The sequence below is a fragment of the Callithrix jacchus genome, chromosome 9 (assembly GCF_049354715.1).
Source record: "Callithrix jacchus isolate 240 chromosome 9, calJac240_pri, whole genome shotgun sequence".
Classification (NCBI taxonomy): Eukaryota; Metazoa; Chordata; class Mammalia; order Primates; family Cebidae; genus Callithrix; species Callithrix jacchus.
The window spans coordinates 56796414-56820696 of record NC_133510.1 but is presented as its reverse complement, the minus strand read 5'-3'; the positions used below and the strand labels follow the sequence as shown (position 1 = coordinate 56820696).

At 43.1% G+C, this 24283-nt stretch overlaps 1 long non-coding RNA gene across 1 annotated transcript; it reads left to right on the top strand.

Annotated features, from left to right (window-relative positions):
- The first annotated feature begins 1743 nt into the window (after positions 1-1743).
- On the top strand, positions 1744-24056 carry LOC144577595 (uncharacterized). The gene is made up of 3 exons (XR_013521791.1): positions 1744-1863; positions 9969-10051; positions 23974-24056. It is a non-coding gene; the product is annotated as an uncharacterized LOC144577595 (long non-coding RNA).
- Positions 24057-24283: the final 227 nt, after the last annotated feature.

Sequence of the window (24283 nt, the reverse complement as noted above, 5' to 3'; positions counted from 1 at the left end):
TCCAACAACAATTTGGCATTGTGCAGTGTGTGGGGCCTGGGAAAATCCTCTGATTTGCCATACCTTAGGGAAGGTTTTTGCATGATGTTAGGCCATGTCTCTTACTGCAATGATAAACATTCTTAGATTTAAGAATAATACCAAGATGTCAGGCAAACTGAATTCCATCAGTAATAACAACTTTTTATAAACTAAAAGTTGGCAAAGCCTTCATTTTAAAAAAAGAATTTATTACTAAATGAATTTAATTCATTAAAGGAATTTTCCCTAATATTTAGGCTGTTGTTGGTTTTGGCTTTGTTTTTAATTAACATTTTTAGTTGTGTGGTTTGATCAAATATTGAATTTGAGTTCAAAGACATTTTCTCTGAGGATGCAGTCTAAAGAGACCAAGTAAATAATAGAAAATCATAGTTTCCAAGTTTTGCAGAACGATGCTCAGTAGTTCCGTGACTTTTTCAGTGTTCTACAGAATTGAGCTACTCCCTCTTACACAAAAAAGTGATCCAATTTTCATCTGTTTTTTCTTTTTTGCTGAGTTTCTTCATTTCTTTCTTCTTTGCCTACTTTATTAATTTCTTCCTAAGTAAATATATACTTCCTAAGTATGTATATGAAAAAACTGTCTTTGAGGAGAAGTGATGTAACGTCAGAAACAAGGGTGGACTCACAATTGGAGTCCACTGACTCATTATGGGACTTTAGATAAGTCACTAATCAGGAAATTTGGGGTGTTAATGGTGTTTAGTTAGTTGATTGAGATGGGGTGGACAAAACATCGTGACTTCAGGGCCTCAGCAACAGAATTCCTACATATTTCCATTGCCAGCACTTAACTTATGGGCACTAGATAATTCTGCAGTGAGTTATTCTGTGCAAGAAGGGCGAGGGCTTTAGAGTCAGGTAGCTGGGGAGTTATTTTCTCTCTCTGCTGTTTAGTAGCTGTGTGAACTCAGGTGAAATTCATAATCCCATTTATCCTTAGTTTCCTTGTTTGTAATGCCCATCATGAGAAGTTGTTCTAAGGATCACAGAAAATATACCTTAAGTACCCAGCAAAATCTTGACACAAAGAAAGTGTTCCATAAATGGTAGCTATTTGAAGTAGTCTAAGACGTCTCTTTCAAATGTTTCATACACCCATATAATCCCAATCCTAATATCTCACTCTTTTGTTGGCCCATCATTAGAGCACCAGATCCCCTTGATTGCCTTCCAGAGTAAGGATGCAGGACCACTGAGAACTGTGCAGCGCTGGTAAGAGGAGATGGGGCCAGGTGGCATGCTGATATCATGCTGTTGCCCCTGCCAGACAGACTCTGTCTTTGCTGAAGTGTTTAGTATTGCTATTGTGGCAAATGCCTTTTTAGTCAAAGGCAGTAAATCTTCCCTTATTTAAATGACAGATGGCTAGAATTGTTACTTCTGTTTCTAGCAAACCCGGAAGGGGAAAAAGAAGTAACTGACATTCAGAGTTCTTGTTTTTTAAGAATATTAGGGGAAAAAGGAAAATAGTGTAGTTTCAGCAAAGTTAAACAGTGTTTGCAGTCAACAGAATAATGGGCCCCCTAATAATGTTCCCATCCTAATCCCCAGAACCTATGAATATGTTAGGTTACAGGGCAAAGGGGAATTAAGACTGAAGATGGATTTAAGTTTAATTAGCTGATCTTAAGATAGGGAACGTGGCCTAATTTATCCAGGTGAGCCCAATATAATCACAGTGGAAGAAAAAGAAGAATCAGAGTCAGAGAAGCTGTGGCTACAGAGGACAGAGTGGTGAGATGTGAGGACTCTGCCTGCCATGCTGGCTTTGAAGATGGAGGGGGGCCATTAACCAAGCACCTCTAGAAGCTGGAAAAGGTAAGGAAACAGATTTTCCCCTAGACTTCCAGAAAGCTCTGCTGACTGACGCCTTGATTTTAGCCTAGTGAGACCCATTTCAGATTTCTGACCTCCAGAATGTGAAGATAATATATTTGTGTTGTTTTAACCTATTAAGTTCTAAAATGGGTGAACCCACTTTTTTCTCTCCCTTTACAAATCACGTGCTATTAACAGTGAACAGTGCTTTATGACAAAGCAAAAGCAAAGCAGAGGAAAGCACTAGCAAAGGGTATGCCTTGCTGGCTGGCTGCTGATTACAGTGGCCTCTATTCAATTCCTATTTTTTTTTTTTTTTTTTTTTTTTGAGACAGAGTCTTGCTCTCCTTGCTCTGTCGCCAGGCTGGAGTTCCGTGGCGCCATCTTGGCTCACTGCAACCTCCACCTTCCAGGTTCAAGTGATTGTCCTGCCTCAGCCTCCCGAGTAGCTGGGATTATAGGCACACACCACCATGCCTGGCTAATTTTTGTATTTTTAGTAGAAACAGGGTTTCACCATGTTGGCTATGCTGATCTCAAACTCCTGGCCTCAAGTGATCTGCCCTCCTCGTCTTCTGAAATTGCTGCGATTACAGGCATGAGCCACAACACCTGGCCTCAATTCCTGTCTTAATATATATCACATGCCCTGCCTGAGATCACAAGGATTCTGTCTCTTATTCCTACAGTCTTCATGTTGCCTCTACTTCTCTTCCATTTTCTTTTTCCTTGATGTGATCCGCTTCTTTCTCATTCTTCTCTTCTTTCATTTCCCCAGTTGTTTTCTTTCTACTTCCCCCTCTACTCTAGGAAATAGTATAGTAGTGACCCAAGCTAGAAGAAAAAGGACACTGCTACCAGCTCCCTCTCTTCCTCACAATACCTGCACAGCTGCTGGGGAAGTCTTGAATGAAAGCTAGAAAAGGAGGAAAAGAGGCATTTGAAAACAGAACAGAAATAGTCACAGAAGGGTGACAGGCAGGAGATTCCATCTCATTGACAGCTGCCTTTCCACAGAGAAGTTATTCCCTTGTACTCTACACCAGGGCTGGGCTTAAATATTGGTCCTATGTACTTGGTAGTATAGTAAAGCGCCTGCATTTCTCTAAATAGTTTTTTTTAATGGTGAAAAGATACACATACATTTGGAATTTGCAAGCTGGGCTCAGTTTAGATGATCTCAATTTTCCTGGCAACCTCCTTAGCATCGTAATCAGGAGCTGTCGAACATATGCCTTCTTCTGTCCATCAGGCCGAATCGGGGTGTTGACCTTGGCCACATCAGTATCATAGAGCTTCTTCACAGCCTGTTTGACCTGGTGCTTGTTGGCTTTAATATCCACGACGAACACAAATGTGTTGTCTTCTATCTTGTTCACTCTGGACTCAGTGGTCTGCGAAAACTTGACGATAGCAGAGTGGTCAAGCTTGTTTCTCCTGGGAGCGCTCTTCAAAGGATATTTTGGGTGTCTCTAGAGTCTCAGTGTCTTGAGCCGCCAGAAAATGGGTGACCTGTGGATCTTCTTTTTTTTTTTTTTTTTTTTTTTTTGGGTGGCTGTGGACACCTTTCAGCATGGCTTTCTTGGTCATGAAAACCTTCGCTTTGGCTTCCTTTTTTGCTTTCAGCGCCATCTTGTGAAAAGGGTTCTCTCTCTCTCTCTCTCTCTCTCTCTCTCTCTCTCTCTCTCTCTCTCTCTCTGAGACAAAGTCTCATTCTATTGCCAGGATCCAATTTCTCTAAATAGTTAACTGCATACTTAGAGTTCTTGGTAGAGTTTAGAACACAGAGTTAAGTATTCTGAGTGTACCTACCCCATGACTCTCTGTAATCTGTGCAAAATTTGATATGCCCTTTAAGATAGTTAGATATTTATTGAGACTCTGCTGTCTAGTTGGCAGTGCTCCAGGTATAGACGGTGGTGGCAGCAAGTAATAGGACAGGGCCGGGCGCGGTGGCTCAAGCCTGTAATCCCAGCACTTTGGGAGGCCGAGGCAGGTGGATCATGAGGTCAAGAGATCAAGACCATCCTGGGTCAACATGGTGAAACCCCGTCTCTACTAAAAATACAAAAAGTTAGCTGGGCACAGTGGCGTGTGCCTGTAATCCCAGCTACTCAGGTGGCTGAGGCAGGAGAATTGCCTGAACCCAGGAGGCGGAGGTTTCGGTGAGCCAAGATCGTGCCATTGCACTCCAGCCTGGGTAACAAGAGTGAAACTCCGTCTCAAAAAAAAAAAAAAATAGGACCAGGGGAGCCTGCTTTCTAATACAGAGTCATCTCTCTAAGCACAGCTTATAAGCAACTTACTGGAGGTGTTGTCTGAAAGATGTGAGCTCACATCTTTTTTATACAAGATCAACAAAGCCAGAATTCCTCCCCTTGCTTGTGTTAGCCTGTGACTGTGTGCATCTCAAGTGTATAACAGCTTCTTCCTGGGAGTCAGGTAGGTGTTTCTGAAACATGAGACAAGAACACACCCTTCTTTCCATTTCCTCTGCAGCTTTGGATGTGATCTCTCCAGGTATGCAAAATAAGGCCTTGATACCATTTTGACCTGTGTTGTTGTTTTACAAATGTTATCAGAAGACTTCATATCAGATGGAAGCAAATCTTTAGAAGGGATGTTACAACATCTTGAACTAGGCATACTCCCTGTCAGGGCTATGTTTTCATTCATTAGAGATGGAGTAGGAGGCTTAAAATGTGTAACTCTAATTGCCTATTTCTACAGCCCTCTAACTGGTCTCCATGGCTTCTTTTTTCCTCCTCCAGTCTTGCCAATGAACCTTGATTAGAGGACAACACAGCACTAACAGCCACCCCTCTCTCTCTCTACTGCCGCCTTATTTGTGTTGGAGGCTCTCATAACACCCTACATTCCCCACTTCGTCAACAGTCATCACACCGAATTCTGATTGCCTATTTACTCATCTGCATCTACCATTGAATTCTGATCCATGGTGGCTTTCAGATCTCTTCTTGGTTCTCATCTGGCTCTTGTATCTTCTTGCTATGGGTTGATTCTTCTGCCTGCCTATCTGTGGTAGCTTCTCTCCCAAGATGACTGCCATCAATTTCTTCTCTTCTGTGTATATATGCCACTCCCCCATTGAGAGATGGAGTCGTCTTCTTTCTCCCTGGAATCTGCTCTGGCCTGTGACTAATTTCAGTAATAGAATCTGGCATTTTAACTATTGAACTACCAAAAAAAATTAGAATATGGTGGAAATCACAGTGCCAATTTTGGCCCCCTCTTTAAGAATACTGGCAGTTTCCACTTCCTGTCTCTGAGAGCTCTGAACTGTCATTGTTAAGTGCAGGCAACTCTTTTGGAGAGAGAAGCTATGTGGAGAAGGCTGAGGCTCTAGATGTGAGTGCAGATATCCTCTCGGACAACTAGCCCAGCCAAGTCTTGAGCTGACTGCAATCTCAGCTATAGATTGTCACTACATGAGCAGTATCAATCAGGACCACCCATGTACAGTCATCCCACAGAACCATGACATGACAATAGTTGTGTCAGCTACTAAGTTTTTGGGTGGTTTGTTATACAGCAATAGATATCCTCCATACCATTCATGAAAGTCCCAAACCTACATTTTCTGTGAAGTCTTACCTCGCTAGTCTAGTTGACACTGATCTCCGCCTTTTCTAACTCCCATAGAACGTGTTGATGCCACATATTTTGTTATCCAGCTGTATGTATTATTACTCTCCCTTTCTTGAATGCTAATCTGAACTCCATGACCAAATTATATAGTCTTTCAAGATACCAAATAGTAGAAATATGTCTTTTGTAATCCCTTCAACAAGTCCTAATACTGAACAAAAACGTAATTAATGAGATGTTGAATTAGATTAAAAGTAAAAATATTCTTGGCCATTTTAGATCTATGGCAACTATTTTGACTTTTCTTCACAGTATTTCTTTCAAATCATGGTTATAAAAAGCATGTGTGGCGGCAGGCAGCCCTTAGGATCCTTCCCCCTGCAGACAGTCTGTGACAGTGCAGTGGTTCTCAAAACGTGGTCCAGGAGCAGCAGCACCTAGGAACCTGTTAGAAATGCAAATCCTTGGGCCTACCCCAAACCTACTGAATGAGAAGTCCTGGGGGTGGAGCCCAGCATTCTATGTTTTACCAGGCTTTCCAGATAATTCTGATACATATTAAAAGATGAGAATCATTCTAGTAGTGGAAAGAGTCCTGGTTTAAAGTTAGAAGGTCTAGGAGTTTTTAGGCTTAACATTTTTTGGTCCTGAGATTTATGTATCAATGAGAAAGTTACTTTGCTCCCCTGAGTCTCTCTTTCCTCATCTGTATTATGACAATCCTAACCCTGAGATGGGAGAGTGTCTTAGTTCATTCTGTGTTGCTATAAAGGAATACCTGAAACTGGGTTAATTTGTAAAGAAAAGAGGTTTGACTCATGGTTCTGCAAACTATACAAGAAAGATACTGCTGGCATCTGCTTCTGTAAAAGCATCAGGAAGCATACGATTACAGCATAAGGCAAGGGAGGAGCAGGTGTGTTACATGGCAAGAGAGGGAGCAAAATAACAGACAGGCTCTTAAACAACCAGCTCTCACATGAACTAATACAGTGAGAACTGGCTTATTACTATGGGGAAGGCACCAAGGCATTCATGAGGGATCCACCCTCATGACCAAAACACCTCCCACCACCTCCAACATTGGGGGTCACATTTCAACATGCGATTTGGGGGCAACAGACATCCCAACTATGTCAGAGAGTCAAATGAAATCATATTTATGACTCATCCTTAAAAACTGTAAAAGGACCAGGAGTGGTAGCTCAAGCCTATAATCCCAGCACTTTAAGAGGCTGATGTGGGAGGATTGCTTGAGCCCAGGAGTTAGAGACCAGCTTGGGCAACACAGGGAGAACCTGTCCCTACAAAAAATTAAAACATTAGCCAGGTGTGGTGGCACATGACTACAACTTCTTGGGAGGCTGAGGTGGGAGGATTGCTTGAGCCTGGGAGATGTAGGCTACAGAGAGCTGTAATCACACCACTATACTCCAGCCTGGGTGGCAGAGTGGCCTGTTTCCAAACAAAAAAGAACAGGCAAACCCCTGCAAAAGTAGAGTGATGAAAGTCACAATTAGGCTAGACTGAGGACTCACACCTGCAATCACAGCACTTCGAGAGGCAAAGGTGGGAAGATTGAGTCCAGAATTTTGAGACTAGCCTGGGCAACCTGGCGAAACCCCGTCTCTACAAAAAATTAGTCAGGTGTCGTGGTGCCCATCTCTAGTCCCAGTACCTGGAAGATTGAGGTGGGAAGACTGCGTGAGCCCAGGAGGTCAAGACTGCAGTGAGCTGTGACTCTGCCACTGCATTTCAACTTGTGTGACAGAGTAAGACCCTGTCTCAAAAAAAAAGAAAAAATGTCACAAGTAGTGATGGGTGTTTCTTCATTCACAAGGTAGAATGGGATTGAACACAGAGAAGTATGCTTTCATTTTAACTTACTTTGCTCCCTTTTCCTTCCTGTCTTGGACTCAGTATTATTCTATCTGCTTTGACAGGCCTTTGATTTCACAAATTCATCAGCAACGGCTTGTGTAATATTCCCAAATCCGGTGCCAGGTTCTCAGTGTAGACATCTCTCCCTTAGCAATGGCTGGCTTCAATGTAATTTTAAGACCCAGGTAATTTCACAGTGACACAGCTGAAAAACTTTCTGTCAACTACTAAAACTAATATGTTTAATAACTTCACTAATAAAGGTAAACTTAACCAGGGGAATGTAAGCCAACAAACCAAGTTTGAGTTTAAGTATTTATTCAAGATCAAACTGTATTCATTTGATATGTCAACTAGCAAAGATGAATTCACTGCATGGAAAGTATTGTCCCCAAATTGCAAATCTGGTGGAATAAAGAGGAATTAAAGGTGAAGCAAACTGTAAATGTATTAAGTGTGTGTCAAGTGGAGCAATGAATATGCTCTACACGGGTTAAAAAAAAAAAGTCTTTGGAGAATTCAGGGTAATGTTTCTGAGTTGTGGTTTACCAAGCCTCAAGACAGCAAGTCCGCACAAAGGGAAAGAGTGAGGCTGGCACCCAAACAGAAGCAAGCCTTGCTCTCTAGGGTGAGGTAACCTAGGAGTTCCAGTCACAGATATGAAGCTCTTGCTCAGTTTACAGTGTTTTCTCACTTCACAGATCATTAGCATGGCATTAGGGTCAGACATCTGTCCTGGGCCAGGAGCAGGAAGAAGTACTCTTGGGGTCAAGCAATCCTCCCACCTCAGCCTTCCATATAGTTAGGACTACAGGCATACACCATCAGGCCTGGCAAGGCCTTATGTTTCATCTCCTAACTCCAACACTGATTAGTGGTGTGAAAATGAGCAAGTCATTTCCCTTTTCTGAGTTTCATTATAACTCATTTTGTAAAGTGCGAGGGTTGAAGTTTTTCCACCCCTGAGATAAAAAGGTTGAGTCTGGATGCAGGATGAAAAAGATTATAGTTTAAGGAAAGTGCCAACTGCCTTCAGTAGTGAGAGGCAGTGGGGACTGCGAGAGGCTGTCCCTTTACATGAAGTATCCACTGGAGTGGACATTGCTGTAGTGTGTCTAAAACTGTGCACTCTGTATGTAGTTTGCAAAACGGTGATTCCCTCACATCACAGTAAATTGATGAGTGAATTTTCTGAGTAACTAATTGCACAGTGGACACTAGAAAAGTAAAGAACACAGCTTAAAAAAAAAAAGAAACTAGCTGTCTTGTTTTGTTGTTATTGAGCCCAAGTCTCACTGTCGTCCAGGCTGGAGTGCAGTGGCATGATCCCGGCTCACTACAACCTTTGCTTCCTGGTCTCAAGGGATTCTCCTACCTCAGCCTCCTCTGTGCCGTCATGCCTGGCTAATTTGTTGTATTTTTAGTAGACACGGGTTTCACTGTGTTGTCCAGGCTGGTGTCAAACTCCTCCGCCCTCCTGGGTCTCCCAAAGTGCTGGGATTAAGGCATGAGTCACCACACCCAGCCCAAAAGGTGTCTTACATATCTATTGCTTAGTTATCTTGCAATTTTCTGAGAGACAGGAATGCAAGCAGGCTGGTGCTGGATCTCTTTCAGTGGGGCAGTTATCTCACTCACATGGTAGCTGGCAGGATTCAGTTTCTTGTAGGCAGCTGGACAATTCCTTGTCACCGGGGCCTCTCTGTTGAGCATCTCACAACATGTTTACTAGTGTTATCAGATCAAGCAAGCAGGAGGACCAGAGAATGCCAGCAAGAGAGAGTGGTGGCAAGATGGAAGTAAAGGTCCATTGGGTTCAAATCTTAGCAGTAATTGCCCATCACTATTTGTGTATTCTATTCCTTAGAATCAAGTCACTAGGTCCAGTCCATATGTAAAGGAAAGGGATTTATACAAAGGAGTGAATACAAGAAGGCACAATCACAGGGCGCCACATGGGAAGCTGCCTCCTATAAAAGGCTTCTATCCTGGGGTTCGTTTTTATCTAGACAAGGCCCCCAAATTCTGAGGTCATGAGGTTAGTTACATGCAAGAAAATGCTGAACCTCCTTGTTTCTGTGGGCTATGCTTGAGGGTTCTATTTTCTCAAATATACATTCTATCATTAAACGATATTTATTAAACATGCATCTACTTGAACCAGATAATGGGCTAGGAGCAGGTGCTACTAAGATGACTGCAGGTTTGTCTCTGCCTGCCCTTTTGGGTTGGAGGAGGGTGGTGGATGTAATATTTACCCACATAGAAATTAGACATACCCCTTACTATCTCTGCAAAACCTGCCTACTGAGGGAGATAGTCTTAATTTTTTCAGTTCTACTTTTCATATGTGGTTCAAATGCCATTATCAAGAACTTAACATTAGGAACCCTATAATTAGAATGTGTGATATGGTTTCGCTGTGTCCCCACCCAAAATCTCATCTTGAATTGTAATCCCCATAATCCCCCTATGTCAAGGGAGAGACCAGGTGGAGGTAATTGAATCATGGGAGGATTTTCCCCATGCTGTTCCTGTGATAGTGAGTTATCAGAAGAGCTGAGGGTTTTATAAGTGTTTGGTAATTCCTCCTGCATTCACTCTCCTTCCTGCAGCCTTGTGAAGAAGGTGCCTTGCTTACCCTTTGCTTCCTGCCATGATCGTAAGTTTCCTGAGGGCTTTCAAGCCATGCTGAACTGTGAGTCAATTAAACCTCTTTCCTTTGTAAATTACCTTGGGCAGTTCTATATCGCAGTATGAAAACGGACTAATACAATGTGTTTTCATTAGAGATCACTAATAGCCCATTAAAATAGTTGATTTGCAAGTGTTCACATTCACCATAGAACAGAAAATATAGATAAGTAAAAAGAAGGAATTAAATCATTAATAATCCCATTACCCATAGATAATAACGGGTGACAGTTAATATCATTTCAATGTATTCCAAACTTTTTCAATGCCTGGGTGTTATTTTCCCCCTTCCATACCTGTCTGAAGCTCTTAATAGCATATTGTGAACACTGAGTCACTCATTTCCTGGAGGTCAACATCATTTGAGTGGTGAGATGATTAATGGTATTTGCCCTTGGAGTGGCTACTTTTTGTTGTTGTAGAGATGGGGGTCTTGCTTCGTTTTCTAGGTTGGTGTTGAATTCCTGGCCTCAGGCAGTCCTCCCACATCAAACCTCCCAAAGCACTGGGATTACAGAAATGAGCCACCACACCTGGCCTAGCTTCTCTTTTCACTCTTGTCCATGTCCATTTTTCCCATTTTGTTTTTTGTTTGTTTTTTGAGATGGAGTCCTGTTCTGTTGCCCAGGCTGGAGTGCAGTGGCATGATCTCAGCTCATTGCAACTTCCACTTCCCAAGTTCAAGTGACTCTTCTGCCTCAGCCTCCCGAGTAGCTGGGACTACAGGCAGACGCCACCACACTTGACTAATTTTTCTATTTTTAGTAGAGACAGTGTTTCACCATATTGGTCAGGGTGGTCTTGAACTCCTTACCTCATGATCCACCCACCTCAGCCTCCCAAAGTGCTGGAATTACAGGCATGAGCCACCACGCCTGGCCTTTTTGTTTTTTTTTGTTTTTTTTTTTTTTTAGGCAGAGTTTTGCTCTGTTGCCCAGGCTGGAGTGCAGTGGTGCAATTTCAGCTCACTGCAACCTCTGCCTCCCGGGTTCAAGTGATTCTCCCGCTTCAGCCCCCTAAGTAACTGGGATTACAGGCAAGCACCACCATACCTGGCTAATTTTTATATATTTAGTAGAGACAGAGTTTCACCATGCTGGTTGGCCAGGCTAGTCAGGACTCCTGACGTCAGGCGACTCACCCACCTCAGCCTCCCAAAGTGGTGGGTTTTCAGTGTGACCCGTTTTTTCCATTTTGTTCATTCTTTCAACCCATAGACTCCCTCCTGCCTCTCCCCTCCACCTGTCCTACTTTTCCTCCTCCCATTTAAGCTTTTTATTTCTACTTATTTCCACTCCTTCTCTTAACCAACTCTCCTCTTCATCCTTCTTGACCCAGCGCAATCGTCGACATTCGTGGGAGACATTCCTTGACCTTTGCAAACTCTTAAACACTTTCTCCTCTGATTTTCCACAGTGTTCTCTTCTTACCTCTATTATTCTACCATCTCATGTGAGTGTTAGAAATTTAGGTGTCTGCTTCCCTAGAGTAGAGGCTTTTTATTCATCTCCATAACCCCCGAAATATATGGAAGGGTTTCTGTAATGTTTGCAAAATGAATAAATAAAAACACCCATCCTGTCAGAGTCACCTAGAACTGCTATTTATGAGCACATCTTGGAATCTCTTGGCAAGCCCCTGGGCTATCGAGGCTTTTGCCATTGATACACAAGCACTGTGAGTCCTCCAGGAAAACCTTCCCAAAAGCTCAATTCCAAATCACACAGAGAGGTATTGAATAACACAGCCAAAAAGAGAAGAAGTACTTTCAGGTAAGATAGGCAGTATATGAGAAGAGAGGTCTTGGAAATGCTGTTTATGATGGCCTAGAATCCATGACTAAACGAATGTGCATTTTCCAAGACAAAATTAGTAGCATTACATCTTTATAGAGAAAAGTAGGGCTGCTAGAGACACATTCACTTAGCCATGAGGTTGACTGAAGTAAGACAAAAGAGGTGTTTTGCTTTCTTTCTTTCTTTTTTTGACTGGGGCAACAGTCAGTTTTCCAGTCACAATTCTGATGCTCGATAATGACTTGAACAATGAGGGAGGAGGAGGCTAAACAAGAAAGGAAGAAAGAGAAGCACCCACTGAGTGCCTGAGAGGGAGCTACCCAGGGAGCAAATGAATGCAAATAAACTGAGCCGATTTTTGTTGTGATGACAGATGAGTTTCCTGCAGGGTCCCGAGAGCAGCCCAGCAGGACAAGACAGAGGGGCAGAACCGGACAATTGTGCCGGATCTAGGGAATGCTGCTGGTGACTGCCAGCTGGTCTGTCCTTATAGGAAAACCACCAGGGTTCAAGGTGGAGAGCTGAGGAAACCGCATGCGGTATTCTGATTTGTCTGTGTCATGTGTCATATTAATGGAGTAGAATTATTTTAAGCTAAAACAATTATACTAGGATTTTGGTGTTTAGTTTTCTTTTATTATTTTGACTTGTCCTGCGGTCATTATGGCTAGCTGTGCTTAAACATCTACAGTTTCCCATTATTATTTTTTTCTTAGAAAATTAGAGGAGACATCTGACTCAATTTTTATTAGGGAGTGAAATTTCTGACCCCTGGTCAAATGTCCTCATTGGACATTACACAAGGTCGGGCAGCATGGGTCATCTCCATCTTGTCTCCTCTCCTTTGTGCCCTGTGTTCCACCATAGCAAGCATAACCTTTCCCTTTTGTCCTTGACCAACTCCTGCTCATCCTTCATGACCCAGTGCAGTGCCCAACACGTGTGGAAAACCTTCCTTGACCATCACAGATCATGAGATGCTCTCTGCCCTGATTTTCCACAGCCCTGTCTTCTTACCTCTATTACTATACTTCACATGTTACGTGTTTAGGGAACTGGACCCAGGGCCTCTGTGTTGTATGAACATGCTGTGGCTTGTGGTCCAAACAGCCTCCAAATCCATTTTTGTTGTCCTGGGAGGTAACCCTTACCTTCCACTCCACTTTGCTCTTTAATGAGACTAAATGGGCCACGTTTGTCTCTTCTCAAGCAGCATTTGATGAGACTACTCAGCAATGACAGGCGGCCCTCATCTCCCACTGAGCCAATTCCACCTGGCAGTATTGCACTTGCCCATCTTGATAGGTGGCAAGACAATTACTGATCACCTTCGAGACCTGCTTCAAAGCTTCCTGTAACCTGGCAGTAAATGAAATGCACAACCTTCCAACTCAGTGACATTTAAGGCAACCACTCATCAGTTCAGGCAGCAAAATAAATTGGTACTCAGCTGCTACCAGTCTATTTTTCTGGTTAGAACTATAAATAAAAGAAATGATTGTGTCACTGCATGTGTGACACCACGCTGCCCCCTCCCTCAAGCAATCACTTTCTCTTGCTCTCTCTGGCTTTGTTCTGGTCCCCCTGAGGAACAGAGTGTTAAGGATTGTATTTGGAGGTTTCCTAGTGCTGTGTGTCTACATTTGAGTTCTGCACACACAGATAAATGTGATAAATGAATGGGTGTACATTTAAATTACATATCCACCCCTACTTAATTTATCATTCATTCATATGAAAATATTTTCCACGAAATATGGTAACTCCCTAATATTCTTATTTAGTCCTTTCTTCATGGGACTAAAGTTGCATCACTCAATGGTGACATTTAAATGACAGTTAATACTGTAATGCAGAATAATGACCTTGTGAAGTGTGGTGTATTGGTGTGCTTATCCAATAATTTATAGATTCCATAAATACTAGTTATGATGTATGAAAAGAACTCAAAAGGCAAGAAATATTTTTCCCAAGGATTGTGAAATGTATCATTTTAAAAAAAGCATTTTCCCTTACTTACTTGCTTCCTGATTTCCCCAAATTTATTCCCTTCTAAGGTGTAAGTGTGTGCTTCTCCCCCAGTAGTCAAACATTAACAATAAAAACAAGAAAACACTCTTCCTCCCTCCCACCCCCAAACACTGATGTCTTTAGTCTGTGCAAACATGAAGAAGAAAACGAGGAATCAGTCAAACCAAATGATCTTCACCCTCTTTCAAACTAAATCTGCTTTATCAGTGTGCTAGCATATTCTGTCAAACTCCCCGACTGCTTAAAGTAATACATTATTCCTTCAGTTTCGGCAAAAGCTAAGCCTTTGCCAGCCCCAAAACCAACTCTACTGTTGCCAAGATGATTTCTCTGGCTCAGCCAGGAGGCTGCTCCCCGGCTCTGTTCTAAATTAATAAGGCCAATCAGAAATGCACAGATGATTGGACGGCCAATCATTCTTCTCGAGGCGCTTGCCATCTCCTCCGCGGTCAGATAAATCATGTTGAAGCCATTTCACCAATGACCATAAATTAGGGGGCCTGGCCGTCCCTCCCAAGGACACCGCAGACTGAGATTATTCCGGCAGCCGCGCTCGGCCCCCAGGGAGTCACTGCCGGGGTGGGGGTGGGGGTCCTCCGGGGTGGGGGAGGGGAGGCCCGGACAGATTTGCTGCCACAGTGCCCCGTCAGCGTTCCGGCCGCTCCCAGCTGTTGGCGGCGCTGCTGAGATGATGGCCTGGATGCCTCAGGTGCGGGGACTCCCATCCGGCGGCTCCCCGAGACTATTTACAGCCGAGGTTAGGCCGGTGATTGCTGGGACGGAAAACTCATTTCTCAGCCTGGCTTTTATTTACGCTCTTATTAAGGAGACTTTCATTTGCCTTGGAATGGCGGCGAGGGGCTGCAGGCCAGGCGGCCGAATGGGCCATGACTGAGCGACAGCGGCTGCCCGCGCCGCGACCTTGCGGGGAGAGGAGCGTGGGCGGCACACGGGGAGCCTGGGTCATGGCTCTACAGCAGGCACGGGATCTCCGCGTTTCCACCACCCGGGAAAAGTTCAGCGGCTCGGGGGCTGCATTTCTCCCTTCGTTAGTAGCTGGGTCGGCGCTCCCCTCTCCCTCACCCCTTTGCCCGGCCACACGTTCTTTGTAAACGCAGAATAGGACAAAACGGAAAAGAGGGATGTGCTCTCCCCTCCGTCTAAAACCCTAGATAAAGACCCAGTCCTCCGTCAGACCTTTCTCCACCTGCGATTCAGGTCTGCGGGAAGAAGGCCCTGCACGCCCACCTGCGCCTCTGCTGCCCGGGGGAGCCCCGGGAAGGCAGCGGGCACGGGCTCCGCAGGAACAACTCCTTGGAGGGCAGGTTCGTGGCTCCACCTCCCATTGGCAGCGCCTCAAACCCCAGCAGGCCCGCGTGTGTGCGTGTGAGCCTGCATGTCCTGAAAATCCCCCTGCAGCCTCGCACATCTGGGTCCCCTACTCATGCATATTCATGCCCAAGAGCAGGTCAGCTGCTCGGAGACAGAGAATCGAGTTCTTGAAAGCTGACCAAGCCCGTGACTTTAATAAAATGAGGACAGAGCTGTCTTTTCTTCAACTCTTGAGCAAAGTCTTACAACAATTTGAGGCATTTTTGTTTTTTCTGAAAGGGACAAAGGGAAATGGGGGAGAAGTCAGCCACAGGAATGGCATGGAGAGGGTGTCTGCAGTTCTTTCCATTGCTGTAGAAATCGTGATTTGTTTCTTGTATCCTACTTTTCCCTCTGTTAGTTTTCTTAGCCTCTGGAGAAGTGGGTATCATTTGCATATTCTTTCTTCTGCATATGGTCCCTGTTGATGTAACATGCTCTTCCATCCCTACCCTTATGATCCTCCCATTTGGCAATGTTCCTCCCCTCTCCTCTCCTCCCCAGAAATGAGCGATTTCCTCTTGTGCCCTCCTAACCCTCCTTTCTGTAACTTCCATCAAAAATACCCCTTTTCTGGGCACAGTGGCATGCCTGTAATCCCAGCACTTTGATAGGCCAAGGTGGGAGGATCACTCGAGATCAGGAGTTTGAGACCAACCTGGGCAACATGGTGAAATCTTGTCTCTAACAAAAACAAACAAACAAAACCCCAGGCATCGTGGCTCATGCCAGTAATTCCAGCTGCTCCAGAGGCTGAGGTGTGAGAATTGCTTGAACCTGGGAGGCGGAGGTTGCAGTGAGCCAAGATTACACCACTGCACTCCAGCCTGGGTGACAGAGCAAGACTCCATCTTAGAAACAAAACAATAAAAATGCCCCCTTTTTCCTTCCTTAGTAGCTCAGGGACACTGTTACTCTCTTGCACAGCCTGGGGACAAGGAGTGGGGTGGGGGTGGCTGGGCTGGGGTGGCCCTGGAAAGAGGATATCAGAATAATGCTTGACTGCTCTACCAACCTAACCACCTCATAGCCCTTCAGGACTCCAGTCCAGTGAGGGACACTGTTAAGGGCTGAAATGTGCTCACCAAAATTTATAAGTGAGTCAAAACTTCGAGTACATCAGAATGTGACTGTATTTGAAGATAGGGCCATTATAAAGTGGTAATTAAGGTTAAATGAAGTCACATGGGTGGGCCCTATTCCAATCCACTTGGTGTCCTTTGAAGAAAGGGAAATTCAGACACACAGAAAGACAGAGGATTTGTGCACACAGAGAAATGACATGGCAAGAGGGTGGCCATCCACAAGCCAACCAGAGAAGCCTCTGGAGAAACTGAACCTGCTGGCACCTTAGCCACCCAGTCCATAGTATTTTATTTTGGCAGACGAATACAGGTCATAAGGAGGTCTGTCCAGAAGTCAGTCCTCAAGTCCTTCCTCCTCCTCCACGACCTGGGAACTCTCCCTCAGGGTGGTGCTGGCTGGGCACAACTTTTCTTTTTGTTTTATTCCAGGTTCTTTGAGACAAGAACCTATATCCTAAGTAAAATTTCTCTGTTGCTGAGTCTTTATTTCTACCCCTTTTGTTTGGATTTTTCAGTGTTGTCCTGTGTAAGATTCCCAAATAGAGGAGACCCATTTAAATTTGAATTTCAGATAATAACAAATAATTTTTTAGTATGAGTCAACCCAAATATTGCATGGGACATGCTTACATTTAAAAACTTCTTTATCTAAAATTTAAATCCAAGTAGATGTCTTGTATCTTTTGTCTGCCAAGTCTGCTGATGTTACTTTAGAGGTGTGTCCTTAATATCTTTACACAGTGGTTCTCACCTTAGAATCACCTGGAGAACTTTTTTTTATTGCTTTTTTTAGACAGAGTTTTGGTCTTGTTGTCCAGGCTGGAGTGCAATTGTGTAATCTCAACTCACCGCAGCCTCCCGGGTTCAAGCGATTCTCCTGCCTTAGCATTCTGAGTAGTTGGGACTACAGGCATGCACCATCACATCCAGCTAATTTTGTATTTTTAGTTGAGACAGGGTTTCTTCAAGTTGGTCAGGCTGGCCTCAAATTCCCAACCTCAGGTGATCCACCTGCCTCAGCTTCCCAAAGTGCTGGAATAATAGGTGTGGGTATCAAAAGATACTGATATTGGGTCCCTCCCTGGGGGATTCTTGTATCTAAAAGGTCTCACCTGGTGGACAGGGTTTTTTTGTTTGTTTAAGCTCCCAGGTGATTTTAATATGCACCTGAGCTACAGAAACACTGTAGGAACGGACAGGTATTAACTAATTAAACGTTCACAGATATTTCATTGTTGGATTTAAACTCCCTTAAGTTTAAATTCTTTGGGTTTCATTCCTTTGTTCTGCTAAAAATGTCATCTTATCACTCTTCTTATTGCTGAGCCCAGAGGCAAAAGGTCAAGCAGATCAGCGAAAAATGCCCTGCTGGTATGTGAAACGGTCATCTTATTTCAGGTCAGCTGAGCCCATAGAGAATGTCAAGAGCTGTAATATTGATACCACTGCAGCAAATGACTTTCTATCCAGACAGTTCAGGTTTTATAACCAATACTGCAGCTGGGCTCCCTGGTAAAAGATTTACCTTTTACCATTACTTTTATTACAGGCCACTGCTCAAGAATATAGGACCTGTTTTAAGCACACTTCTAGTTCAAGAGGATTTGAATGTAATTTTGTTCAGTTCTTCCAGACCCTGGGTATCTCTCCTTTTTGACCATTAGTTGGCATGTATAGAGAGGTAAATCTTACCTGTTCCTCACTATTTACTGAAAAGTTAGAAGATTCAGGTCCTATGTTTGATACCCGTGGGGTAACAAACCATTCATTCTGCTTGTGTAAGGGACTTATAATGGGGTCTGGCACTCCATGTCACCATGAAGATAAGCCTTACCAACATATACCTTCACAGTGCATGCTAAGGGGCTGCTGGCAGAGCTATAGCTGAGCAAGAAAATAAGATCCCTGTGAAAAAACGCATTTTATAGAAAATGGTGCTGCTGGGTCCCCAGATGACACTGATTAGTTTGTCTCAGTACGAGGTTCAGGGATGGGGATTTGATGTGAAAGGGCTTTTAAAAAAATGCCATCCAAATAAGGGTGTACACAATGGAGGTTTTCTGACTATCCTTTATTATCTAGTGAGAAGTTACAGAAAACTGGAGTGGTAATTGGCAGTTGTGTGTCAACTACATGTATTCTTTGGATTTGAAATCTTGGCTTTGGTGCCACTTGGCACTGTGTCCATGGGCAACTACTACCTACCTGAACTTTTATTTTCTCATCTGGAAAAGGGCTTTCAGAATAGAATAAAAACCTCTGAAAATCTACTCCTCCATACAAAGAACATTCTGGAAATTGCCAGAACCAAATTTTTCAGAACTCTGGGAATAACCAAAAGACTGCCACAATCTGAGGAGTGTGTATTCAAGAAAAATGGCTGAATCTCGGTAAAAATAGGGAGGTTTGTGACATTTTAAAGAGACAGGGCCTCACTCTGTCACCCAGGATGGAGTGCAGTGGTGCAGTCATAGCTCACTGCAGCCTCAAATTTTTTGCCTCAAACCATCCTCCCACCTCAGCCTTCTGAGTAGCTGGGACTACAGGTGTGTGCCACCATGCCCAGCTAATTTTTTAATTTTTATTTTTAGAGGTAAAGTCTTGCTACGTTGCTCAGGCTGGTCTCAAACTCCTGGGCTCAAGTGATCCTCACACCTCAGCATCCTGTGTAGTGGAGATTACAGGCAGGCGACACCTCACCTGTATGTAACATTTTAATTTGACCAGTCTCCTTACCCCTCTTTCCAGATCTATGGTAGGCTTGAACACGTAACAGCTTCACAACCATGACAGACTAGCAGCAGACCAGCAGCCAACAGAGAGGCAGCATAGGTTTGCAGCCCTAGCAGACTTGTATACCAGAAATGCTCTTTTTTTTTTTTTTTTTTTTTTTTTGAGACAGGGTCTCATTCTGCTGCCCAGGCTAATGGGATGATCATGGGTCACTGCAGCCTCAAACTCTTGGGTTCAGTGATCCTCCTACCTCACGCTCCCAAGCAGCCAGTACTAGAGGTGCACACCTGGCTTACTTTTAAATGTTTTTGTTGTTTCTTTTTTTTAAGACAGAGTCTCATTCTATCACACAGACTGGAGTGCAGGCATGATCTCTGCTCACTGCAACCTCCGTCTCCCCAGCTCAAGGTATCCTCCCGCCTCAGCCTCCCAAGCAGCTGGGGCTACAGGTGCATGACACTACACTTTGCTAATTTTTGTATTTGTTTGTAGAGATGTGGTTTCTATATGTTGCCCAGGCTGGTATCAAACTCCTGAGCTCAAGCAATCCACCCACCTCGGCCTCCCAAAGTGCTGGGATTACAGGCATGAGCCACCACACCTGGCCTACAGGAATACTAAAGGCTAAAGTGAAGGTACACGAGGCAGTAACTTGGATCCACCTGAAGAAATAGAGTGCTGGTAAAGGTAAACACACAGAAACTGTAAAAGGCAGTACAAACATATTTTGTTTTAACTCTTCTCCCATATAATTTAAAAGACTACATAAAACAATAATTACTAAACTGTTGACAGGCCTATACTGTAGAGAGATGCAATTTGTATGACAAATAATAGCACAGAACAGAGGGAAGTAAATGGAAGTATATATTGCAGCTAAGTTTTTGTTTGCTATTGAAATCAAGTTTGCATTAATCCAGACTATATTGTTTTAAGATGTTAATTATAATCTTCAGGACAGCCATTAAGAAAATAACTCTGGCAGGAGAGCAGTGGAGTCCTCAGGAATGGTTCTTCTAGGTAGCTCTGCTGATGCCACCCTTTCCTGAACTGCCCTTCTGTCCTAGAGGAGTCACCCTGATCCAGCCCACCTTGCTGCTAGGCTTTGGACCCCAGCTTTGAAAAGGGCAGGCTAGCCCTGCCCCTTGAAGGGGCTGTAGCAAGGTAGGAGGGAGCTGGTTTCCTTTCTTCCGGCACCAGCCAGGACCCGAGCACTCCCGCCCCAACCCCCATGAGAGCCCCAGGCCTTAAGCCCCTGGCAGGGGTTATGGGTTTGTGATTCCTGCAGAGCAGAGGGACAGGGCACTGGACAGGAGCTCAGCATGTGATTCGGTGATGGACCAGGTCTGGGAGGCCAGTGTCCTTTTCGTTGTCGTTGGTTTGTTGTTGCACATTCCAGGACATCAGTATTTTAACAGGTTCTAAGTGCCTTTCTATTGTAACTTACGTTTTTCCTCTTCTTGGCTCCAATGTTGTTAGCATAGAGTTTTTAAAACAGAGATAAACTCACGCAGGCACGGTGGCTCACACCTGTAATCCCAGCACTTTGGGGAGGCTGAGGCCGGTGAATCACCTGAGGTCAAGAGTTTGTGATCAGCTTGGCCAATATGGTAAAACCCAGTCTCTACTAAAAAAATGAAACAAACAAAAATTAGCTGTGCGTGGTGGCACACGCCTATAGTCCCAGCTACTAAGGAGGCTGAGACAGGAGAATTGCTTGAACCCAGGAAGTGGAGGATGCAGCGAGCCAAGATTGTACCACTGCACTCCATCCTGGGTGACAGAGTGAGACTCTGTCTCAAACAAAACAAAACAACAAAAAAAAGCTAATGACATAATAACATATTCCTCCATGGGAGAAACAATAAAAGTGAGTTGCAAAAAAAAAAAAAAAAAAAAAAAACAGGAAATTAAAATGAAATTATTTCAAACAAATGAAGGCAGTAACAGAAAAACAAAGGAGTAAATAGACACATAGAAAACAAATAGCAAAATGGCAGATGTAATTATTATTATTATTATTTTTTTGCCAATCAGTTTGAGCTTATGAGGTTGCTCAGGTTAGCCTTGAACTGATGACCTCGCCTTCGCAAGCGCCATGACCTCCAGCGGGAGCCACTTTGGACCCCGCGTAATTCTTATTTATCGTTAATCACGTGCATGGACTAAATATTTCAGTCAAAAGGTAGAGATTGGCATAATGAACCAAACATGACCCAACTATATTTCTCTCTAAGATACACTTTAGATTCAAAAATACAAATAGACTGAATATGAAAGGGTACTATGCAAAAATAAGGGCAGGAGTGGCTGTACAAATATGTAACAAAATAGACTTTAAGACAAAAATTGCTGCCAGAGACAAAGGACACTTTATAATTAAAAAAGGCCAATCCATCAGGAAAACAATTATAAACACAGATACACCTAACAACAGTGCCTCAACCCTAACATACATGAAGCAAAGACTGATAGAATTGAAGGAACAGCCAACTCAACAGTAGTAGCTGGAGACTTTCATACCCTACTTTCAATAACTGATAGAAAAATTAGGCAGAAGATCAGTAAGAGAATAGAAGACTTGGACAGTATCATGAACTAACTAGGTCTAACATACATCTACAGAACAGCGAATAACAGCAGAATACACATTAATCTCATGTGCACATGGCACCTTCTCTAGGATAGATCATATATTAAGCCACAAAACAAACTTCAGTAAAAGGATTGAAATCATACAAAGTATGTTCTCAGATCACAAATGAATGCAATTATTTCCTAATTTGTAAAAAATGTTAACATCTACCCGAGCAGGGGATCAAAGAATTAATCTCAAGTACCCAGCATGGGGCATAATAAACTTTATTATGAGATATTTTATTGTAAGAACAAATTACATGTATGCATCCCTTTGCCTTATAACTGGAGTGTGGCAAATGATGGGTTAACTTCCTCCTTGTAAAGTGGGAAAAATATTTCACCATTTTGAATCTGTGGCAGATTATAAACTTGATAGTGTTATAGCTTTGAGAAAATATAGTATCACAACCCTGATGCATCTACCACTAATATTACTAAAAGCTGAATGTAGGACTACCTTAGAATAGAAACTGGCAAACATAAATTGTCCTCTGTTTATAAAACAAGATAAATGATTATGATCTACCTGATTTTTCCTTAGAAAAATGAGTGTTCATTAATATTCTTCATTTCACACCAGAGAGGCAAGATTAGGCCACATTTTTATGAGTTTATTCTTCTAGTCAAGGTATAAAGCTTAACCTTATACTGTCTTAAAACAGATCTTAGTTCAGATTATCTATGGCTGCTTTCATGCAACAATAGCTGGTTTGGGTAGCTGTGATAGAGTCTAAATGACTCATAAAATATTTACAATTGGGATCTAAACAGAAAAAGTTTGCAGAACCATAACCTAAGAACTAAATAAATAATCCTTGGGTGGCGCTGGCAGATGATATTCCAGTAAAGACACTGAGAAAAAAAATGTGGTTATCCTTTTATTTCCAAGTTTGCATAACTTTCTTCAACATGGCCAATCTTGTTTCATCTGTAAACGCATCCGCTCCCTCCTCTTTATTACTTTGAAGCAAATCCAAGACATACATTGGCAATATTTCATCTACAAATATTTGAGTCATTTGCATTGCATTTTAAGCATGTAATACTAATGATAGCATTTATCTTTTTTGCAAATATGAAAACAACCACACTGTTAATTTTCCTTCAAATTCTGTGCAATTGGTGGATTGGCCAAATGTTCTCAACTTGTATTTAAAATTTATAAGAATGAGCTGGGTGCGGTGGCTTATAACTGTAATCCCAGTACTTTGGGCGGCTCAGGTGGGAGCCCAGGAGTATGAGACCAGCCTGGTCAACATAGTGTATGACCGTGTCTTATGGGCATGGTGGCATGTACTTGTAGAAACAGTTACTTAGGAAGCTGAGGCAGGAGGATCTCTTAAGCTTAGGAATTTGAGATTGCAGTCAGCCATGTTTGCACCACTGCACCAGCCTGAGCAACAGATCAAGACTGTCTCAAAAAAAAAAAAAATGAAAAAATGAGAAATTTAATTTTTTCACCTAAGACAATAATAAAGGAGACTTCACAGTTCTCCAGAAATTTCTCCCTACTTTTTTTTTCCACTGATCAGACTCAATAAGGAGGTAGTATCTAATTCAGGACTGTAAGACCACTATTTTCAGATTTTACAGTTATTTAGTTTAAATCAAAGATGTTTGGTTACTAAGCTTACACTTCTTATAGTGTTTAAAGGGCGTGAGGTGACTCAGCGTCGGACATTTTGCTGCTGTAGCTTCACATTTCTCTCACTTTCATGTCAACCATTCCTACACCCCCACCCACAATTCTGAATGAGCTCACCTACTTTTTATAGTGACTACATTTGCAAATATCAAATTTTAAAAAAAGGATTAAAGAGAAAGCTCAGATTTTATGCCTCTTTCAGAGAAGGGCTGTCTGTTAGGTCTGCATTCAGACCTTCCAAAGCCCTGTCCGTGGCTTCACCTGCATCAACAAACTGATCCCACCTGGTCCCTGGAAGACAATCGAGGTGTACCCTGCCCCCACCTTGCTTTCAGTCATACTTGGAATGTCTCGCAGGCAGCCTAATTGGAATCAATAAAGCAAAAAAGTTAGCTGGCTGGAGGGTCTTGTCAGAAGTAAAAGACAAGAGACTGAAATGTAGGGATTTACTGAGTGAGCAGCCGTCTTTTCAGGGTTCTAATGATAGAGAACACAATTCAAAAGGCAGACTAATTGCTAGCAAATGTAATTCATTCTTTGGCATGTCATTTAAAGGAAACAACTGGGATGGCGCTAAGTGTGAAGTATTTTGTAGACAGGGATTTTTTTTTTTTTTTTGATACAGGCTCTCGCTCTCTTGCCCAGGTTGGAGTGCAGTGACGCGACCGTGGCTCATTGCAGCCTTGACCTCTTGGGTTCAAGTGATCCTTCCACCTCAGCCTCCTGAGTAGCTGGGACTATAGGTATGCAACACCACATTTGGCTAATTTTTATATTTTTTTAGGGATTGGTTTTCACCATGTTGCCCAGGCTGGTCTCAAACCCCTGGGCTCAAGCGATCTGCCTGCCTTGGCTTACAGAGTGTTGGGATTATAGGCATGAACCACCGTGTCCAGCTGAGATTTTTAAATGAGAATCTTTAAATATACACACAC